A 20993-nucleotide genomic window follows, 5' to 3' on the forward strand; every position below is an offset into this window, starting at 1 on the left:
CTTTTTTCTATGATGAATTATTCAGGCAGTGTTTTCCAAAATTGTCATTGATCAGTACAGGCCCAGAGAGCATGTACAGCAGCGCCTGTGCTGGGCCTGGTAGGAGTTGATATTTTCTGGCTCAAAGAAGTTCCAAAAGAAAGAATTCAAAGCCAGTGTGTCTCTTTCTCTGGACAGCAAAGTAATGCAGGTACCACGCTTAGGTTTGCTGGTGTTTAGCTTGGCTTAAAACCCAGCCAGGGAAATACGTTTTGCCTTGGTGGGGTGCAGGTGGAGGAGGCTATCATTCTCAGGCATTCAACAGTGAAGAATGTTGGGCAGGACAGAAGGTCAGCTGAATGGTAGGGATTCCAGTTCTCAGTTAATGCCCACAAATTTCTGAACCTGGAACATAAATACCCTCACTGCAATTCGTGTTTTCTTTCTTTTTTTTTGTTTTTGTTTTTCTTTTTGTTTTGTTTTTTGAAAAACTTGTTTGGAGCAGCACCTGCCTGTTGTAAAAAAACTAAAAAAACAATATCTTGGTTCAGATATCTTTGTTTGTGTAAACATTTTGGCATTCTTTGTGAAAATCTTCAGATTTTCAAGAGCTCAAGATGACCTCCTCTAGCCGGCGGCAACAGCAACCAGGTATCTGTGAAGGTGTAAGAAATGGAGACAGCCTGCAAAATAGCTCACCCAGCTTTTCTTTAGAGTTCCGACCTGTTTGCTGGCTCTCTTTCAAACTGTACTCCTCACCTTGGGCTGTATGTAACCACCTGAGAAGTTTTTTTTTTTTCCTCTTTTTCTCTTCTTCTTTTTCCTTTTCCCTTTTCTCTCTTCCCTTCTCTCTTCTCTCTTCTCTTCTCTGCTTCCTTCCCCTTCTCCTTCCCCTTCCCCTTCCCCTTCCCCTTCCCTTCACATGGAGTCTTGCTCTGTTGCCCAGGCTGGGGTGTAGTGGTGGGATCTTGGCTCACTGCATGCAGCCTCCACCTCCTGGGTTCAAACGATTCTCCTGCCTCAGCCTCCCAAGTAGCTGGGATTACAGATGCCCACCACCTGCCCAGGTAATTTTTGTACTTTTAGTAGAGACTGAGTTTCACCATGTTGGCCAGGCTGGTCTCGAACTCCTGACCTGAAGTGATCCACCCACCTCGTCCTCTCAAACTGCTGGAATCTGAGAAGTTACGTTAAACTAGCCATGACCTGGGTTATTGAAATCAGGATCCGTGGTGGGGAAGGATGTTGCGGTGGGGTTGGGGTGGCAATGAAAGGTGAAAACCACTGTGATCCCACCTGCCCATCATCAGATTTCAGTTCTGGGGGAACAGATACTTCCTCTCAGAGTTAACGTAGAAGGTTTCTGGGGGGCATGGACCTGAGTCCCATCCCCTTTGCAAAAGTAAGACTGGTATTGTAGCCTGACTCAGGGTTTTAGCCAACTTCTCTGGATGCTAACGCTATTCTCTTCTTATACTTGTCCTCCCTCCCAGGGACACACCTATTGGAGCTTGGCAGGGCCTATCTGCCCTTAGCCCTCCAATGTCCTTTTCATTTTCTTTAACAGTTTCATTGATATATAATATGCCTACCATATAATTCATCTGCTTCAAGTGTACAATTCAGTGGCTTTTAGTGTATTCAGAGTTTGCATCTACCATCACAATCAATTTTAGAACATTTCCATGAACCCAAGAAAATATCCCTTAGTCATTACCCCAAATACCTCCTCTCTTCAGCTCCTGGCAACCACTAACCAATCTACTTGCTGTTTCTATGGATTTCCCTATTCTGGACACCTCATATCAATAGAATGGTATGTTAGTGGTCTTTTATGTCTGGTTTCTTCCTCTTAGCATCCTGTTTGGAAAGTTTATCCCTGTGACAGCATCTACCAGTTCTTCATTTCTTTTTGTGGCTAAGTAATACTCCATTGTATGGATATACCACATTTTGGGTATCCATTCATTAGTTCATGGATTTTGTATCTATTACGAATAATGCTGCCGTGAGCATCTGTGTTGTCCACAAGTTTCAGCAGGGACTTTTGTTTTCATTCCAGTATCCTTTGATGACATGTCTTGGCAGTGGTGTCTGTGACATTGGGCAAGTGTCTTGAAACGTTTTGCGTCAGAAAAAAGTCATTGCCAAGGCCGGCAGATCTCGAAAAGGTGACCGGGATATGTTGGTGATTTTTTTCATGCTCTACTTACAGTATGACTCGTAACTATTAATGGCTGAGCTGCTCCGTAGGTGAAGAAGGAAGGCAATGGCCTTTTCTATTCTGGGCCTCCCTGCTTCCAGCGATAGCAAGGAGCGAAATTAGATGCTTTCTGAGAAAGGAAGGTACTGCGTTCTTTGATTACTGCGCACTTTCAGCAGTGTTTGTGTGATTAATGAGTCCACGTTTCAAACGTTCCCATTTAATGTATTTGAGCCTTCTAACAACATTGCCTTTCATGTGTTGCTGACTGTTTTTGAGATTTATGAGGCCTAACTCGCAAGCAATGTGTGTCTGGATTAAAAGAACCTGAGAATCTCTATTTATGTCTGACCCCAGGAAATTCCCTTTAAGCTGCTTATCAGAGGTGCATGCTGAGAGCATGATGGGAAGATGGAGTCCTCCATCCGCTGGTAAAATCTGGAATCTGCTCTCATTTCCTTTTCACTGAACTGAAAATAAGCTAACAGACCCTCAGGTCTACCTGTAAGTACCTTTCAACTGTTCCACTTTTGTAAATTTAGTTTAAATAATACATATGCTGAAATTCCTATATCCCCCCCTCCCCCCCACCATACTCCAGGTCTTCAGTGTGGAATTTAAATATAATTCCTTATTGTTAAAAAAAAAAAAATTTGATCATGGTGATTTTGATAAACTAAAAGCATCTTTAATTTTACTGACAGCAAAGCAATTCTTTATTTTCTCTCTAAAAGCACAATTGATGTGCCACGATCTTTGTCTTTGCATTTTTTAAACTGAAAGAAGATTTCCACACCATTAAAAATAAGATTTCTTCTTAAAAATGTTCTCGAGGTGCAGAAACACTTACATGTGTATATGCATGATTTCACCACCAGGGGGCATTGTGGTTTGACTGTCCGTTTATACAGCTTGCGTTCTATCAGTTTACCCAGAAAATAGGACTGCGAGTATTTCTGATTCCTTCCAAGAAGGAATCATATCTGGAAGAGAACAGATGTCGATTCTTTTTCCTCACTAGCAAACAGTAGTGTTGTCAAATTTGCTAAACTTAGCCAGTTGAAGATTAACATGCAATATATAATATGCATGTGCCTAAGTGTACAATAAATAGTAAATCACATTTTTATGCTTTCTCTGAACTTGGAAGCTGCAAGTTATGTTTTTTTTATTCCCTGGGTGTGATGAAATAAATAACATTCAAATACATTTTAAAGTTGTCAGTCGGGGGAAAAAAGTGCGTGGCAACTGTGTTTGATAGATTTCTTTTATGATTAATTCTCCTATTAAGTTTTAATGACTTTAAAGATATAAAGCTAGAAATCACAAAACTAGGCATGGTTAATAAATAACCGAAATACCAGGTGTATAGAAATGCATCTGTGGAAAAATGAAATCATATATTCTCTAGGATGTATTAGGAAATGGCTCTTTGGCAAGTCTAGAGGTAAAGTATCCCTGAAGGGGGAACAGGTTTAAAAACGGTAAACTAAAGAAGATTGCTTTTCTTAAAGAAATTCCCATGAGAAAGGTACTTTCTGAGATTCACATACGTAGATTACATTGTTATGAACCAACATTTATTAGCAAGGTTGATCTCTCGGAATGCGTTTTGTCCATCTCAGATTTTTAAGAATCCTCGTACAAATTTTCCAGGGTTTCCACTTCGCAGTTTTCTTCCAGGGTTGCTATGGCATAGAAAGTACATTGCTATTTTGTTTTGTAAATGCTCAACAGACTGGCTCATTCCAGAAGTGGGTGTCGTGGTGCCAGTGTCTTTGTAATACTATCTTTCCCCTTTAGCACCCAGAACTTATGAAATATGACTCAGTTTATCCTGAACACATTTCTGTGCATCGGGGAGGATGGGAGAATTAATTCCGGTTTCTGAATTGCAAAAGTGAGGCTGGTCATGGGGCTTGGAACCACGCCACGGACGCATGAAGCCTCCCCGTTTGCAGGCCAAATCCAGAGCTTATGCATTCATGCTCAGGCCTCTCTGTGGTAGGCAACAGCTGGATTATTTACTTTCTAGAACATCTCGAGTTCTTAATCTGAGCAGTTTAGAAACCTAACCCACATTAATTAATATGAATAATGACTGGGAAGCGTTGCAGGGCTCCCAGGAGAAGAATGTATATATGCATATGTTTTTGTATATGCTTATATGCCTTTGTGCATGAAAGGAGATAAATGGTGTATTTCACACAGTTCCTTCTCCTCCACTAAGGGCTATTATTGTTCCTGAATTTTTCTGAGCCGCCGAAGCACAATCGGGTTTAGAGCGTTCACACCAGACAGCCCCCACTCTTCAGAACTTCAAATCTAAAGATCTTTTAAATACACAGAACTTATTTTTGAAAGCTGTGGCCCATCCCAAATGAATTCCAATTCTGAGCCTCTAAAATGCCTGGAGTGAGAAAACAGAGAATATTGTTCTTTTCTGTTTATATTATTTCATACTGAGTTAACACACTTGCCAAGAGTCCGAGGCAGCTTCTGGCTTGACAATGCCTTCTTTAACTAGCCTAGTTTCTAGAACAAAGTGAGGGTCCACCAGGCCTTCTCAGTGGGGCTCAGGACACCCTGAGATGGAAGAGACTGGAGAAAGCCAATCTGTTTCTCCCTGATAATCATCTTCCTTTTTAAAGGCTTCGTACCTAGATTTGGCCTGGGCAGCCAAGGGAGTCTGTTCCAGCATTGGATACCTAGACCCTGCTGGGCTCCAGAGAGCTGCTGGGCTACAGCTCCCAGTGCCCTACCTCTTGGGGCCAGCCAGCCTCACCAAAAAATCAGGCTTCTGGCTTGTTCCAAACTCAGGAAGTTGCTGGGAAGTCTGGCTAGCAACACCCTCGTTCCCAGTCCTGGCCATGCCTCTCGGCTCTCGCTAGCGCAGGGAGCACGCAGGCTTAAGGCTGGAAGAAACCCCAAGCGTTTGGCCAGGAAGAAGCAACTAGTTCCAGCTGGCCCGTGTACGACGCTTTAAAAATGACCCAGATGATCTGATTTTGTAGAGAGAGTGGGTGGAGAGGACTCCAGGGCCATGGAGGAAGATTCGGCCTTTCTCTCCCCAATCATGAGCAATGTGATTTGGAGAGAGAAGGACCCGGTTGGCTCTGCAAACCGCATTTCCTTGGCTGAACGCCAGAGGAGAGAAATGATCCGGCAAGAAGACAACGCCATCCCCGGTCAGCCCCTTCCAGACCCTTGCTCTCCTGGACCTTCTGTCGAGTATCGGGTTGGTGGGTGCCCAAGAGCTCCTCGCTTGGCCAGCAGGGGCTGCCTAGAGAAGGAGAGGACAGGCTTCGACTTTTTGGGTAGTGGCTTCTGTGGATGTGAAAAGACTACATCAGAAAGAGGAGGCAGCCCTCCAAACATAACTTGGCCTCTTCGTTCTCCCTGTGGACACACAGGCTATGTTCTGCTGGCCAAGAGCCCAAGCGTGTTCTTGGCGCACGCTGACATTCTATATGGCTTTTGCCTCGGAAACGCATCTGGTCAGTGACTTAGCCACTCTATAAAAATGAAGAGTAGAGCTCGAGTGCTTATAACATGTCATTTTTAACCAAGAAAGAAAGAAAAATGAAAGAGCCTGAGCATTCTTTGGATCCCCTCCACCCCCAGCAGGTATATTCACAGTCCCCAAGACTGGCCTGCCCACTCGCGTGTTTATGGCCCGGTGAGACCGCACCCTCCTTTTCCGGAAGCAGGGACACAGAATTCCCCAAGTGGGAAGAGCTTTGGAGTGGAGGCTGTTCAAAGTTCTGTGGTGATTAATTATTACCTACCCAAGGTCTGGTCATTGCTATGCTTTGAGTTCTTTTCAGGCTCAAGGTCTGTTCCTTTTTTTTTTTTTTTTTTTTTTTTTAGATGGTCTCACTCTGTCCTCCAGGCTGGAGTGCAGTGGAACAATCTCACTATACTCACTGCAACGTCTGGCTCCGGGTTCAAGTGATTCTCTTGCCTCAGCCTCCCGAGTAGCTGGAACTACAGGCACTGGCCCCAAGCCTGGCTAATTTTTTGTATTTTTAGTAGAGACGGGGTTTTACCGTGTTGGCCAGATTGGTCTCAAACTCCTGACCTCAAGTGATCCTCCCGCCTCGGCTGCCCAAGGTGCTGGGATCACAGGCGTGAGCCGCTGTGCCCAGCCCCAGGGTCCCTTCTAATCTGTGCTGTTGTCATAAACCCTAGAGAAGCCAGATCTTTCTAGCAAGAACAACATCATCCCAAATGAAGTGACAGACTTTGCTAGTGTTCTTGTATTGATTCAGCCAACAGAGAACAAATGAAAAGAATCAGGATTCTATTGAGACAGAACGTGAGTAATTTCTGAGTGTTGACTATTTTTAAAGACAAGATTAGCAGTAATACATAAACATAAATAAGATTTTTTTCCCCAGCCAAGAACCATAGATGAGATTTCACATTGAAAATGTAAATTGTGCCTAGGCAACATCAATGCTTATTTTAAGCAACTGACCCTTGGGATAAAAATAAAAAGTCGAAAGGAAACAAACAATGCTACTGACAAGTGATAGAATATTCTAGTTTATATCTCAGTTATTTTACAGCTCTGGCGTTTCCAGGGAACACTTTAGAATACTTCTAGTCCGGTTGGTCCATAAAAAGCTGTCTGTGTTTTTATATTTTGAAAATACATGCAGAGAGGCCTACCGCGTGTTATATAAGGCATCTTATCCATGAGTCAACAGGCATGCAACATCAATGTCACACACATATCACCCCCACTCGACATCCTTTGAGAAATGCCTCGGTCCCATCTCCAGCCAGATAAGCATTGCACCTCTTGGCATGCGTTCTTACCTATTGAGGATATGTTTGAATTCTAATATGGTAGAGGAGGAAACACAGCCTTACTGTGCTGTGTGCTGAGTACAGAGCCATTCTCCGCATCCCGCCTTGATTAATAAGGCGTGAAAAATCCTCTGAATTTGCACCTGTTCAGACAAGCTTGTCCATGCCATGGCCCATGGGTCGCATGTGGGCCAGCACAGCTTTGAATGTGGCCCAGGACATATTCGTAAACTTACTTAGAACATGAGATTTATGCATGGCCCTTTTGTACGTGTACTGTGGTGTTTTTTGTTTTTTGGTTGTGTGTGTGTGTGTGTGTGTGTATGTGAGAGAGAGAGAGAGAGAGAGAGAGAGAGCCTTGCTCTGTCACCCAGGCTGGAGTGTAGTGGCGTGATATGAGCTCACTGCCTCCTCTGCCTCCCAGGTTCAAGCAATTCTCCCTGTCTCAGCCTTGCTAGTATCTGAGATTACAGGTGCCTGCCACCAAGCTTTGCTAAATTTTGCATTTTTTTTTAGTAGAGACAGGCTTTCACCATGTTGGCCAGGCTGGTCTTGAACTCCTGACCTCAGGTGATCCTCCTGCCTCAGCTGCCCAAAGTGCTGCGATTATAGGCGTGAGCCACCGTGCCCGACATTTTTTTTTTTTTTTTTTGATGCTTATCAGCTATTGTTAGTGTTAGGGTATTTTATTTGTGGCCCGAGACCATTCTTCTTCCAGTGTAGCCCAAAAGATTGGACGCCCGTAAGCAAAAACAACACAGCCATCTAGCTGCAAGACGTAGCTACTTGCTCTGCAGAACATGGTTGGCCAACCTGGCCTTGACATCGGGGTGTCTCTGTGTTCTCTAGACCTCACACCCAGTCCCTATTCTTAGGTTTTATTTCTCAAACCAGGTTTTGCCTCACAAATGACAGCAAATGATTCAGAGTGCAATGATGTTGCTCGTTTCTGGTAAGTCATTGAAAGCTGACCGTGCCCTCCATTTCAAAGCAACAGAAGAAAAGCTGGTGGTCGTGGAGAAAGAATTGGGAAGCAGAGCATGAATGCTGGGAGGCTGCTGTGGTCTGCAGATCTGAGCACTGTGCCTGCAGCCGATGTCTCTCCACAGGGCTGATCTGGTGGCTAGGGTGCCCTTGTCAGGTGGGGTGGTAACTGTTTCCTGTCTCTCCTTTGTCTCTGTCAAACCCACCAACTCCTTTCAGGAACGCAGATATTTAATTATCTTTTGCTGTTACATCTGCAGCACGTATTGGCTGGCTGTTCAAAAGTATCCTCTCTAGGCAAATAACGAGATTTTGCCAGCAGGATCTCCTGTTAAAGGTGTGCATGTGTAGACACATGTGTGTGCATACATACCTGCCTGCCCTTGCACAGTGGACACTGTTTCCAGTGTGTGGTGAGGCCCTCCCCTCATGTAGAACAGGACGGGACAATGACAAGGTTATTCAATTAATTACTGAAGCTTGCTGGGCATGGTGGTTGACGCTTGTGATCCCAGCACTTTGGGAGGCTGAGGCAGGTGGATCACCTGAGGTGAGGAGTTTGAGACCAGCCCGGACAACCTGACAAAACACCATCTCTACTAAAAATACAAAAAATAGCTGGGTGTGGTGGCACATGCCTGTAATCCCAGCTACTTGGGAGGCTGAGGCAGGAGAATCGCTTGAATACGGGAGGCAGAGGCTGCAGTGAGCTGAGATTGCACCATTGCATTCCAGCCTGGGCGATGGAGCGAGACTCAGTCTCAAATAATAGTAATAATAATAATCGCAGCTCAATACTCTGTAGCCATTTTACTGCATGTGGCTATTAGCTGTGCTCTTGAGGTATCTAGGTCTGTTGTGTCCATATGGTGGAGTGTTTGCAGACACTATGACGGTGCGCAGTGCTCCGCATTCATCTTGGGAGCTGAAAAGCAGCTATGGCAGGACTGTTTACACCGTGGAAACAGGCAGAAACTACTGATCAAGCCTTCTTTGTTTTGTTTATTTTGTCTTGACTTACAAAGTGATTACAATGATAGTAATACAGATTAAATTGAAGAGTAAAGTGCCTATAAACCACGACACTATGAGCAGTGTGAAAAATTGAGGAGGCCATGTGGCTCACGAATTCAGCACTTTGGGAGGCCGAGGCAGGAGGATCACTTGAGCCCAGGAGTTTGAAACCAGCCTGGGTAACATAATGAGACTCCATCTCTGAATTAAAAAAAAAAAAAAAAGAAAGAAAAATTAGCTGGCTTGGTGGCACATGCCTGTAGTCCCAGCACTGGGGAGGCTGCAGTGAGCCGTGATTGTGCCACTGCACTCTGGCCTGGACAACAGAGAGAGATCCTGTCTCCAAGTATCTGTCTCTCTCTCCAGGAAATATTCCTTCAGCATATTAGTAAAGAAGTTACTTATGAGTCACGTATGCCATTGAAGAATGAGTGATGGACCAAAATATGTCTGTCTTGATTGTTTCACTTTCATCTTTTTTTGGAGACGGAGTCTTGCTCTATTGACCAGGCTAGGGGTGGCGCAATCTCCGCTTACTGCAACCTCCGCCTCCTGAGTTCAAGTGATTCTCCTGCCTCACCTTCCCAAGTAGCTGGGATTATAGGCACCCGCCACCATGCACAGGTAAGTTTTGTATTTTTAGTAGAGTCGGAGTTTCATCTTTTTGGTTGGTTGGCCAGGCTGCTCTCAAACTCCTGACCTCAAGTGATCCGCCCACCTCACCTCCCAAAGTGCTGGGATTACCATGCCCAGCCACATTTATCTTTCTGATTAACTAAAAAGTATCAAGCAATACTTACATGGAACTGCACTTTCTCATCAACTGTAACCGTAATTTAGCTATAGATACAAGAGTTGGGCACAAATCCATGAAAGCATTGAGTGAGAATCAATTGGTTCTGTGGGATTTACGATGAAGAATATTGCTTATTTTTATTTGTAAATTGTGTGCTACAGATCCTTCGTATCAGTAATATGTATAATAAACATGTATGTGTATATTCATACACACCCTTTCATTTTGTCAGGAATGATGGTTAAACATTTACCACAGCACTGGATTCACTTCTCCATCAGCTGCTAACTTGTGAGGATGTTTGAGGATGCATGACCTGTGTAATGCACCTGTTCCGGTGCCTGGCACAGAGTCGCAAAGCCACAAAGATGGTGCTTGTTGGTTGTACGTGTTGTTTCCATCTGATATCACCATTGGGGGGAGCAAGATGACATGCACTTGCCCCACGTGTCCAACAGCAAAGCCCCCTGGTATAGTGGGCTGCTCAGTGTGCCTGGTTCAAACCGCATATTTATAGTCCCCGGGTGTTTTCAGAGAGCAAAAGTCCTTTATGGTTAGCAAATTGCAGGTCCTCCCCTTTCTGATATTTACAGCCCTTCCAACCACCTGTACAAAAATCAGGAAAAGGCAGAGGACGGCTGTCATTAATGTAAAGGCAGGTGATTACCTTTCCCTCCCCAGCACACACATCGCCTCCTAATGCAATTAGTCACCATCTCTGTTCCCTTCAATCAAGCCTTTTAGCGGAGTTCACAGGGATGCCTTCAGTCCAGACACTCTGACCGTTGACGAAGGATTTGAAATCTTTTGAGAACTCTGAAACAGTGCACACCAGAAACATCCAGCTGAAAACGGAAAGGGGAAAAAGACGACGTTTTGCTATCCCATGCACATTGCAGGCACATTGAATGTGAAGGTCAGTACTACTTCAGAGGGCAGGCATTCTATCCCCCAAGCCTGTTGCTTAAGAAATGCCCAGGCCCTTTGAACAAAATGGTTTTGAGTGATTACAGTGCATTCTCACTTACATCTCCTGATATATTTCTTGTTATTCTCGTTGAGTACTGCATTCAGACAGAGGTTGCCAATAAAGTTTATCGTAGGAGCTAAGTGTCAATATCTGTAGTACCCCCCGCCTAGGGTGCTGGTAATTAAAATGCCACGGATAGTCTGGGAGACGCATGAAAATTTGATGGCAAATTGATTTCAGGTTCATCTTGAAATTTGTCCTCAGCTGGACTCGATACTTCTGGCAGACATGGGATGGCTTTTGTCAGAAGGGTCTGCTGGAATGAGACACGGATGTCTTGATCTGAATATTAAATACAACATGCTGTTTATGACAGATTATCCGTTCAGTGCTAAAACACCCAGCTACTTCTATTTACACATTCTTCTGCATTGAATGTGGAAGACAGCATCTCATAGATCCACTTTACATATGAAAAGAAGTTGTATCAAACTTGCTGGGCATCAGAAATAAAGGATTTTAGAGACCCTGGCTTCAAACACAAGTTATTCCATCCAAGATTCTAAACTTAGCAATGCAACTTGCACTTAATTTTTAAAAGCTAGAAAAATAATGATAAAGATTGTGTGATCAAGTATAGCAGCCCTGTGGTGTTTCCTCAGAACGGTGTATTACAGAAAAGGAAAAAGCCATATATATGGAGAAAAAACTCCCCATATTTAATATTATCAATTGCTGGTTCCTGTAAACTTGCATTTATGGATCACATTATAACAGCGATTACTCTTATGTATTGTTCGTGCAGAAGTGCACTATGATGATAATATACTTTTGAAAGTATGTTTCCAGAATTTAATTTGTAAGAGGTTTGAGGGAAGAATAATACTGAGTTTTGAGTGTTTCTGATTGTAAAAATGTGTTGAGTAGAGTTAAACGTGTTCACCAAAACCCATTTTATCCCTTGAAATTATTGGGCAATTAATTGTATTTACTTAGCATTCAATGCGTGATTAGAAATGGAATTTTTAAAAAAGCAATACTCAAGTGGAATGCATTCATTTGCTCATTCAGCAAACAGGGCTTGAGTCCCTACTATGTGCAGAGCCACAATGGATGAGAAAGATTTCTGGGTGGGACTTCAATGAGATTCATTTTCCAGGTTTTCATGTTATTATGTATACGTGGTATCTAATTAATTTTTTCACAAGTACTTGCCCTAGTGATGCTAAAATCAGCTTGATTGGCTTATAAATCAATGAAGATTACTGTTTCATTGCTTTGAAATTGAATTTAAAAACAGGAACAGAGCAATCCCTTCACTTCCGAATGCAGCCTCCCATTGGAATCACTTTGGAAGACGCTGGATCTGCGTGTTGCCCAGTATTGCTTTTCAGGCAGTCCCAGGCAGGAAGGCCCATCAGTGAAAAAAGTCCTGCATATGCTGTGGGTCATCACAGCTGCTGCTTTGCACATTTAGGCAATATTTATGGATCTTTTATTAGGACAATTTTTATGGCCCAAGATTAAAAGTTAAAGTTAAGTAGTAAACGTAATGAACATGTGCCTTTGGAAGTTCCAACTGATTTGTATTTTCTTTCCCTCTGTTGGTCATGGCTCATTGAATTTTGATGATAGCATTAAAAAAAAATGCCTCAGATCATTTTTGGAAGGAGACAGGGTATGAATTGACAAATTAATAAAATAAATTATACTTCAAAGATGCTAAATTATCTCTTCTGTTTAGGAGGCTCTCTTTTCAGATGCAGAATTAATTTGTGGGAGCTTGAATATTCTCAAGAAATAGTATGGGCAATGTTTGATAGAAGATGTAATTATTGGGTCATAGGAAATAATGGTTGAGATCGTACATCCGCCGTCCTGGTGGGGAGCATGAATGAGGGAAGGAATCATGGGAAAATGACATTCCTTGAGGCTCCTTCAAGGTGTAGCATTTGCTTTGGCTTTTCAAGTGTCTTACTCTATGATGGTTGCTGCTGGGCTGAATTCACCCTTGGGTTCAATTCAATGTGAAACTTAACTTTTTGGTGAAGGAATGATCCAGAGGAAGTAGTAAAATAGTAGCCTGGCCTCCAATACAAATTGCCTGTGAGTCCGACTGATATTCACCAATATGCAGTGGTGGGGTGAAAGGATTCTGTAGTCAAAACTATTAATATTTCAGAAATACAATACTTTCCAGAGCCTTTGTATGTAAATGTCTCATATACCCCTCTAAGAAGGGGAGCAAATAGTATTTTCCAAACTTATGTCACCCCTTACCATCCACCTGGATATTTGACATGTGTTGGAATCAACCTTACAGGGAGCCCTTGGTCGATAAACAGTGTTTTCTAAATTTATATTACAGTTCCCACTTTCCCTCCCCCACTTTTATCCTTTTATCACTTTGTATGACAGTCTTCTTGGGAACATCCATTGGGAAACTTTCTTTCCTCGCCGGTGTCTGTTACAAGTCCTGGTTCGCACAGTGTTGCGAAAGAATAGTTGTGTGTCACAATTTTCTTCATACAGTGTTTATTGAGAAACCTCTTCTGTTAATAGAATGACTCAGAATCAGCCAACCCCATAAATACTGCTCAGGCATTTAGAAAGACTTCTCTCTCTCTCTGCAGAGCCTTTGGACATCAGAAAAAAAGTTAGAGAGTGACTTTCAGATACAGCTACCTAGTCTATATTACAGAACATTCTGAAAAGAGCAGATTTTAATATCTTTCCTCCCACACTTGCTTTGACTCCCTCCTTTAGTAATTAGATAATTATGTATAATTAGCACATTAATTATGTGCAACAGCTGCAGTTGAGTGTGTGCATGTACAACTGCTTGAAAACAGCTTGTGAGTTCACTATTAGGCCCATGAAATTTTTCTCCTTGGCATGTTTTCACTATTCATTTGCTTGACAAAGGATAGATACATTTTCCATGTGTGCAGGTAAAAGCAGTGCAGTGAGCTAAAAAGTCAGCAAAGAGGAAGTGGCCCTGATCTGCAGCCCTGTACACTTAGATAGGGCATCATTGCCTTCCTCTGAGCTCTTGGTGCCGATAACAGACAGACTCCTTGACAGATAAGTGTACCAGATTCCTTACCTGTCCCAGGACAAGATAGCAAGAGTTTCTTGATGCATTTTAAAAAAGCATTTAGTGTTGGCAAAAGGCTTGCAATTTATTATTAAGTGGAATAAGCAGTTTAAAAACAGTACGTACAGGGTGATTTTCTGGCTATATAAAAGCACAGGCATAGAAAATAGATATACATAAATAATGTTACTATAATTTGTCTGCCTCCCTTCTCTCAGAAAAGACCGATGAATTATCTATTATGTGCCACTCAGTGTTTGAGTGCTGGGAATACAGCACCATGAAGTGAAGTCTCATGTGTCAGGTAGCGAGGGCCACGGTCTGTGTTTTGAGAATTACAGGCAGTTTTGCGGCTCATGGCTATAATCCCAGCACTTGGGGAGGCCGAAGTGGGTGGATCACCTGAGGTCAGGAGATCAAGACCAGCCTGGTAAATGTGGTGAAACCCCAGCTCTACTAAAAATACAAAAAAAGTTAACTGAACGTGGTGATGTATGCCTGTAATTCCAGCTACTCAGGAGGCTGATGTAGGAGAATCGCTCGAACCTGGGAGGCGGAGGTTACAGTGAACCGAGATCGTGTCACTGCACTCCAACCTGGGCGACAGAGCAAGACCCTGTCTCAAATACAAGAAACGAATCAAAACAAACAAACAAAAAATAGTATCCCATAGTTAACCATTTTCTGAAATGAATTTGTTACTTTTATAATGAGAAAAAAGTAGATCTCGTGTGTGGAGGGAATTGAAGATATAATATCATAGTCTGCGTACAGCTAGGCTCATCGCAGGGACCTAAGTAACACTTAAGGAATTAAATGGCCTATCTGTGTTTGAGAGGCACGCTAAGATGAGATGCCGGCTCTTTTTATTTACTTCTAATGGTTTGCTTGGTGTGGTGGTCATTTCCCTGGAAGTGCGCAGGAAGAGATAGGTGACTAGCAAGTCGTCTACGAACGTTTTTAGAAATGTCTGGTGGAACCATGCAGGCATCAGATAGCTATCTGTGTGCAGAGCCAGGCCGGTGCCTAGGTGAGACGGAAAGCTTCTGTCAGCTTTCTTGCTGGCCTCTCCTTGCAGGCACTCCCTTCCACACCTGCCTTTCCACCTGCCAGACTGCGCCTTGCTCTGGGTCTGCATGTTCAGCACTTCTCCAACAGTTGCGTCTGCAAAGGTAGCTTAGCGGAGGGTGAAGGGCCTTCTTCCAATAAGTCAGCACCCTCAGTTAAAAGAAAGGAATAACATTCTCCAATCTCGGCAGTCTGGCAAGGTAGAAAGACACCTGAAGGTGAACATCTTTGGCCAAGACATTTTGTTATGTGTTGTTCAGTTTCATTTGTCTCTCAGCCAGTCAATCAGTGGATCTCTCTCCTTCCCTCCCGCCTTGTCCCCCTTTTCTCTTCTCTCCCCTTCCCTGCCCCTTCTCTTTAAAGTTTCACAGATTAAGAGAGTAGCATGCTGCTCATCCCGATCTTTGAAACCATGCAAATGAATAGCAAGAAACATAGTTCTTAGCATGTCCGTTTCTTTCCGCAGTGCCCAGGCCAGAAGTACCTGCTGCCCAAGAGCACAGCTGACAACGCCCTGGGAGCCCTTCACACTCTTCTCTGAGCTCTTCCATCCGTAAACAGACATCTATGCCAAATGCAGGGAGGGTTCGCTGTTGGCTTTTACAAGAACACTGTCCTGTTATGCCTGCTGCTCTTTGCTTGGTTTTCCCTGGACGGTCACAAACATACCTCCAGGTCAACAGATAAAGAGCAAACTCACTTCTTCTGATAGTTGCAGAATATTCCATAGTACAGATATTCTGTTATTTATTGTAGTTAGATTTCTATTCACGTTGAACTCCCATGCCCAGAGCTTTCCAGACATTTGGAAACATTTTAGAAAATTGACATCATCTCTTCAAATGTCTGAACTCAGATTTCCTCTATGATGTTGGAATCTTTAAAATATCATGCACACTTGGCCTGTTCCTACAATTTTGTTCCCCAGCCCTCGTTCTCCATTTTGCACGTATATTATCTCGTCCTATTCCTCTGCACCCTTCACACATGCCTGCAGAGTATATACTTTTGCACAGGCAGAAGTCCAGCCGAAATGATCCTTATTTAGCATAATTTAAACATGAGAGTTTCCTAATGCTCCTTCCATTTAAATAATTTAAAAATCCGTGACAAGGTACCTGAAAACTACTAAGAGAAGAGAGGTGTTAATGGACACATCATGGAGGCTGAAGCAAAACTGCATTATTCTGTCTGCAGTTGAGAACCGTAAGAAAAAGATCAAGATTAACATTATTGTTAATGGTGTTACCTCAGTTTGCTGTCTGTACTTTTTTGGAGGCATGGGTCTGATTCCCGAGAAATCATTTTTCCTTCTCCTTGAAAAAAGCAAATTTTATTAAAGTGGTTTTAATTTTAACTGCATTATTTGTTTGCTTTATGTAGTTTTTAAAGTTTTATGAAAAAGTCTTCCATGTGTTTTTTATTTATGAAATCGGGGCAGCCATCCTTCACATATGAAGCAGGTATCTCAGAATATTGAAATCTTAGAGTGCATTTCATAGGAGTGTGAATGATTTTTCTGCAATTGACATATCAAGGAGCTTATCATCTATTATTATGTTACCTTTTCCTGAAACAAAATATTTGTCAGATGTAACTTGGTACCCAAATGCCTTTTCTTGCTAAACTGGAAACTGTAACACACACCCACCCACCCCTTTATTCTTGGTTCCCTCCTATATTTTGACATTTGAAGCATCCACAGAAAAGTATTAGAAGGAGCAACTGAAAATTGTGCGAACTGAAATTATTTCCAGCTATGTTTAAATATGAATGTCTTGTTCGACTCTTCACATATGTATTTATGGCTGTGTGATATCATTATGGCATCGTAATGAATGTCTACTGAATTATGTGGGATTCAACAGGGGATACAAATGGATTTGAATTCTGTAACTGTCATGCTGTGGTCCGGAGAGGGTGGAAACTGCCATATCCCCCTGCGTCAACATATCTGTCAAAAGTCCTCAGCACTCCCCGCAATCCATGTCCGGTGGAAGCGCGAGGTGGTGAGGATGGAAAGGGCTATGCATCGACTCCATGTTAGGACAGGTCTTAAAAAACTAAACACAAGTCACGTTATGGAACTGTTTACCTTGGCTTTGGGGTTTATTTCCATCTGGATTAAGAATGTTGTTGTATTATATAACAAGAAGTGAAAAAAAGAAAAAAAGGGAATGATGTTATACAACCGTTTTTTTTTTTCCTTACTCTGAATGTGTAATTTTAAATGAAGAACCAGGACACCTCATCCTTTAGTCTTTTCTTTACTAGCGAGTAGCAGATATGTGCGGACCACAGAGATGGACTGAAAAGAGAAGGAACAGTCCTTGGTTTGTATTCCAGCCCCGACGTTGCTATGCCTTGGAGCTTGGTAATTAGATGCTTGGAGCTTCAGTCTCCCCATCTGTTGCATCGGAACAACAGTATGTGCTCTGCAATATTTTCATAAGAGTCACATGAAGTAGGTACCTACAGAGTCTAGCACTGTGCTTTTTAAGTTGGGGCTTAATATGTGGTAGTTGTTGCTGTTTTTGTTGTTATTATTATTGTTATTTGTTGTTTGTTTTTTGAGATGGAGTCTTGCTCTGTCACCCAGGCTGGAGTGCAGTGGCATGATCTCGGCTCATCGCAACCTCCGCCTCCTGGGATCAAGTGATTCTCCTACCTCAGCCTCCCGAGTAGCTGGAACTATAGGCCCCTGGCTAATTTTTGTATTTTGTAGTAGAGACAGGGTTTTCCCCTGTTGGCCAGGTTGGTCTTGAACTCCTGACCTCAAGTGATCTGCCTGCTGCTTCCTCCCAAAGTGCTGGGATTACAGATGTGAGCCTGGCCCATAAGTGTTATCTTTATATAACATACTTACAGCTCCCTTGGGAGTAATTTTTCCATTTCTACACAATGGAAACTTGTAATTTTAGCCTTAGCAACACATACTTACTGGGCACCTAGGTTTCATTTATTTAGGGACTATTTAGTGAATGCCGATTGTGCACCAGGCACCAGGCACGGCCCTGGGGAACCAGCGGGCAGCCACATAGAGAAGGTCCCAGTGGCACCAGAACAGGGTGTGCTTCCTAGGAGGTGTCTGGCTTCAAGACAGGGATTTCCTTTAGCTGGGTGGTAGAGAAATGGATTGCCTGTGATTTCACTGTGCATAAAGTGACCGTTCAGCCCTTAACCAGCGACATCCACATGTGTTCTTCGGTACTCACAGGTGCTGTGGTTCACAGCTGTGGTCTTCTGAAATATAGGAAAAGGCAGCTTACAGAAAAAAACTTGCTTGTTCACTGTTTTCTGAGCCAATGTCTCACTTACTGGCAAGTTGATAGGTCTAGTTTTTGTTTAGCTGTTTTTCTAATTTAATCTTATACATGAGATAGCTATAGATGGATGTATAGTCTTTGAAGTGGGCCCAGTTGGCTCTGTTTATTAGCTATGTGGCTCTTGTGCAGGTGACCTATGGCCCCTGGCCTCAGGGATCTCATCTCTAAAATGAGGCTCTTGATATTACCTGCCTTGCCCAGTTGTGAGGACTAAAAGGGTTTTGTGTGTTAAAGAACTTGAGGAGTGCCTAGGACCCAGTGAGGGCCACGCAGCTTGCTCTGATTGCTTTCTTAAAGTCAGTAAGTGTGTTGCCCTGATAATACTCATCTTCAGGGCCATCATTTCGATCACATTTTGGCTTAGTTTCTTCCTCTACCCTCTTCCCACATCAAACTTTTCCATGGGAGGTAAAACATGTTAACAATCTAATTATGTTTCCTTCTAATTTTTTTCTTCATTTATATTATACATCTGTATAATACATATATATTACGTATGGATATATAGGCATATACATATGCATATTTGGGGTGTGCTGTGGTCAGAAAGTTTGCACCCCCCCAAAATTCACGGGTTAAAATCCTAACCCTCAAGGTGACACTAGAAAGTAAGGCCTTTGGGACATAATTAGGTCCTGGGTGCGGAGGGCGCTAATCCTCATGAATGGGTTTAGTGTTTTTATAAAACAGACCCAGGAGAGACCGTCATCCGTTTTACCATGTGAGGAGCCCGCAAGCAGGTGCCCTGTATGAGCCAGAGTGGACCCTTACCCATCGCCACATCTACCGGCACCTTTATCTTGAACTTCCAGCCCCCAGAACTGCAAGAAATAAATTTCTGTTACTCATAAGCTGGCTTATGAGTTGTATACTTTTTTGTGATCATAGCGTGAATGGAATAAAGGTTTTTGAGGTTTTTTTTTTCTTTTCGGTAGTTTTACCTAATAACACCTGGAATCATTCTGTGCACACTCTTCTCATTGTAGCATGGTTTTCCATGCTGAGGACATACGTGACCATGCAGTCATTTCCCAGATGGAACTTATTGAGGGGCATTCGCTTAGTTTCGAAAGGATTCTCCCTCCACTCCCATCCCGGCCACAGATAGTGATGCAATAAGCATCCTTGTTCGCATGTCCAGACTGAAGCTTTTATTCCTATGGGATGAGTTCCCAGGCATGGGATTGCGAGGCCAGACTCTAAATTTTGAAAATGGATTTTTATCATTCTAATGGATTACGGTGAAGAGAGCCAAAGTCTTGATAGAAACACTCAACTCAGAGTGAATTTTTTAGATGTAAAAGTGGATGGTAATTAAGGGTACACACATTAAAAGGAGTAATTTGACCAGCCCATCACAGTAGTAATTGATTTTAATGTCTTGAAGACTTCTGATTTCGTTTTTGAGGCTGGAAAGGCAGGTGGAAACCCGCCACTTTTGCACACATATTTTGCACACATGTATTAGAGAGTAGCTAGCCTGCTTTTACTAGTGGTTCTGTAGAAGAAACACAGCTTGAATAAATGTCCTCTTGGATGCCCAGCACAGATTGGCAGTGGCTGTCAGGATTGTCTGGTGGGAAAGGTGCTGGGACTCACTCTAGACTCGGAGTGAGGTGGGGTGGGGGCAGGGCAGGAGGGCCCTGGCTGATTAATAATGTTTGTGATGAAGTCTGGAGTATGTGGGGAAAGAATCACGAATCCCTGCATTGGCCACCCCTGAACCACAGCCCATGATTCACCCTCCGCAAATCCCAGGGCCAGATATTAGAACATCTGGGATGAGGAGTGCCTTTCTGTTCATGGCCTCCAGAGGTCCAGGTTTTCTGCACTCGGGGGAGCCTTGGTGTAGTATCTGATAGGCAAGAGATGAATTTACGTTTTGCCACGTCGTTAATAAGCAAAAGAAGACAAAAGAGCTCAAAATAGACTGGCGTGCTGGGGCCAAGGGTGGTGGTCACCAGGGCGAGCGGTTATGGGTGAAGGGCTGAATTTGCAGGGTCAAGGAGATTGCCTCCAGGCCCCTTCTGGAAACACACTCCCTGAGCCTTGTAGAATTGAGTTGATTCTGTTTAACTGCACAGTGAAGAAAACGCTTCCTTGCTTTAAAACATGACAGCTCTCTTATGTAACTTAATTCTTCATTCCGCTGGCTCTTGAAGCAGCCTCAAAAGTCATTTTATCTTCTCGGCTCTTTGATATTATTTGTAGTTATTTATTTAAAGTAATTAGAGACGGGGTCTTGCTGTGTTGCCCAGGCTGGTCTCTAACTCCTGGCCTCAAGCGATTTTCCCACCTCAGCCTCCCAAAGTGCTAGAAATAAGATATAAGCCACCAAGCCTGGCCTTGATATTATTTTTTAATGGGGGGTGTGTGGGTGGGTGGTGATGGGGATATTCCAGCGGAATATCAGAAACACGGGTGAGGAAGGCAGAGGGAGCTCAAAGACAAGGCTCAAGTTGATATTCCAATGTCACTACCTACCAGCTATGTGAAGCTGGGCTAATTATGTGTTTAGGTTTCCTCCTTCTTTAAATAGAGTTCTACGTCTATTACGGGGCTGTCATGCAAGTCGATGAATTAAATATGCTAATATATATAAATTCTGAATAAGTATTAACCAAAGAAACGGGACATCATATTGGTTCCCAATCTACCTCATAGGTATTATAAAGATGGCTACCTTTCCAAGTGTCTGTTTGTTTCACTAGTTCCAAAAGAGTATCTCTCAAAATACTAGG

General features: G+C 43.0%; 1 protein-coding gene and 1 long non-coding RNA gene across 3 annotated transcripts in view; both read left to right on the forward strand.

The window, feature by feature from the left end:
- WWOX (WW domain containing oxidoreductase) overlaps nucleotides 1-20993 on the forward strand; it is a 1132972-nt gene that overhangs the window by 420539 nt on the left and 691440 nt on the right. The gene's annotated exons all lie outside the window — the stretch shown is intronic.
- LOC126944005 (uncharacterized) overlaps nucleotides 1-20993 on the forward strand; it is a 55160-nt gene continuing 34167 nt past the window's right edge. Inside the window, exon 1 of the long non-coding RNA XR_007721935.1 lies at nucleotides 1-20993. This exon is cut by the window's right edge and continues 30597 nt beyond it. This is a non-coding gene — a long non-coding RNA (uncharacterized LOC126944005).

This window comes from Macaca thibetana, chromosome 20 (assembly GCF_024542745.1).
Source record: "Macaca thibetana thibetana isolate TM-01 chromosome 20, ASM2454274v1, whole genome shotgun sequence".
Taxonomy (NCBI): Eukaryota; Metazoa; Chordata; class Mammalia; order Primates; family Cercopithecidae; genus Macaca; species Macaca thibetana.